The following is a 2,500-nucleotide window of genomic DNA, read 5'->3' as shown; positions in this document are numbered from 1 at the left end:
GGTCGCCTGGCCTGCCCGACCGAGGCGTGCGGCAGGCCGGGCAAAGAGCACCGTGATTCGCACCCTTGAGCTCCAGTGAAACCCCTGGAAGACATAAGCCCGACCCCACCGGGGCTCGACTTGGTACAATTTTCGCGCGACCTAATTTTTTGTCACTCAAAGGGTTTGGGCGCCTAATTTTTTGTCACAGCTCCGGCACCTAATATTTTGTCACTCTGGTTCTCCGACCCAGAGAGCCACCGGGACCGCCCCAGGACCTCCTGCCCGGCTGCGGGGACCCTCCTCGGGCCTGAGGGACCGGCTGGACCCGGGAGGGACCGGGTCTTCTCGGACCTCCGGGGGTCAGGGGGGGCACTCGGTCGCCTGGCCTGCCCGACCGAGGCGTGCGGCAGGCCGGGCAAAGAGCACCGTGATTCGCACCCTTGAGCTCCAGTGAAACCCCTGGAAGACATAAGCCCGACCCCACCGGGGCTCGACTTGGTACAATTTTCGGGCGACCTAATTTTTTGTCACTCAAAGGGTTTGGGCGCCTAATTTTTTGTCACAGCTCCGGCACCTAATATTTTGTCACTCTGGGTCTCCGACCCAGAGAGCCTCCGGGACCGCCACAGGACCCCCTGCCCGGCTCCGGGGACCCTCCCCGGGCCTGAGGGACCGGCTGGACCCGGGAGGGACCGGGTCTTCTCGGACCTCCGGGGGTCAGGGGGGGGGCACTCGGTCGCCTGGCCTGCCCGACCGAGGCGTGCGGCAGGCCGGGCAAAGAGCACCGTGATTCGCACCCTTGAGCTCCAGTGAAACCCCTGGAAGACATAAGCCCGACCCCACCGGGGCTCGACTTGGTACAATTTTCGGGCGACCTAATTTTTTGTCACTCAAAGGGTTTGGGCGCCTAATTTTTTGTCACAGCTCCGGCACCTAATATTTTGTCACTCTGGTTCCCCGACCCAGAGAGCCTCCGGGGCGGCCCCAGGATCTCCTGCCCGCCTCCGGGGACCCTCCCCGGGCCTGGGGGGCCGGCTGGACCCGGGAGGGTCCGGGTCTTCTCGGACCTCCGGGGGTCAGGGGGGGCACTCGGTCGCCTGGCCTGCCCGACCGAGGCGTGCGGCAGGCCGGGCAAAGAGCACCGTGATTCGCACCCTTGAGCTCCAGTGAAACCCCTGGAAGACATAAGCCCGACCCCACCGGGGCTCGACTTGGTACAATTTTGGCGCGACCTAATTTTTTGTCACTCAAAGGGTTTGGGCGCCTAATTTTTTGTCACAGCTCCGGCACCTAATATTTTGTCACTCTGGTTCTCCGACCCAGAGAGCCTCCGGGGCGGCCCCAGGACCTCCTGCCCGGCTCCGGAGACCCTCCCCGGGCCTGAGGGACCGGCTGGACCCGGGAGGGACCGGGTCTTCTCGGACCTCCGGGGGTCAGGGGGGGGCACTCGGTCGCCTGGCCTGCCCGACCGAGGCGTGCGGCAGGCCGGGCAAAGAGCACCGTGATTCGCACCCTTGAGCCCCAGTGAAACCCCTGGAAGACATAAGCCCGACCCCACCGGGGCTCGACTTGGTACAATTTTCGGGCGACCTAATTTTTTGTCACTCAAAGGGTTTGGGCGCCTAATTTTTTGTCACAGCTCCGGCACCTAATATTTTGTCACTCTGGGTCTCCGACCCAGAGAGCCTCCGGGACCGCCCCAGGACCCCCTGCCCGGCTCCGGGGACCCTCCCCGGGCCTGAGGGACCGGCTGGACCCGGGAGGGTCCGGGTCTTCTCGGACCTCCGGGGGTCAGGAGGGGCACTCGGTCGCCTGGCCTGCCCGACCGAGGCTTGCGGCTGGCCGGGCAAAGAGCACCGTGATTCGCACCCTTGAGCTCCAGTGAAACCCCTGGAAGACATAAGCCCGACCCCACCGGGGCTCGACTTGGTACAATTTTCGCGCGACCTAATTTTTTGTCACTCAAAGGGTTTGGGCGCCTAATTTTTTGTCACAGCTCCGGCACCTAATATTTTGTCACTCTGGTTCTCCGACCCAGAGAGCCTCCGGGGCGGCCCCAGGACCTCCTGCCCGGCTCCGGAGACCCTCCCCGGGCCTGAGGGACCGGCTGGACCCGGGAGGGACCGGGTCTTCTCGGACCTCCGGGGGTCAGGGGGGGCACTCGCTCGCCTGGCCTGCCCGACCGAGGCATGCGGCAGGCCGGGCAAAGAGCACCGTGATTCGCACCCTTGAGCTCCAGTGAAACCCCTGGAAGACATAAGCCCGACCCCACCGGGGCTCGACTTGGTACAATTTTGGCGCGACCTAATTTTTTGTCACTCAAAGGGTTTGGGCGCCTAATTTTTTGTCACAGCTCCGGCACCTAATATTTTGTCACTCTGGTTCTCCGACCCGGAGAGCCTCCGGGGCGGCCCCAGGACCCCCTGCCCGGCTCCGGGGACCCTCCCCGGGCCTGAGGGGCCGGATGGACCCGGGAGGGACCGGGTCTTCTCGGACCTCCGGGGGTCAGGGGGGGGCA

Source organism: Synchiropus splendidus, unplaced genomic scaffold (assembly GCF_027744825.2).
Source record: "Synchiropus splendidus isolate RoL2022-P1 unplaced genomic scaffold, RoL_Sspl_1.0 HiC_scaffold_66, whole genome shotgun sequence".
NCBI lineage: Eukaryota > Metazoa > Chordata > Actinopteri > Syngnathiformes > Callionymidae > Synchiropus > Synchiropus splendidus.
The sequence above is the reverse complement of the archived record's forward strand: the minus strand, read 5'-3'. Positions refer to the sequence as shown.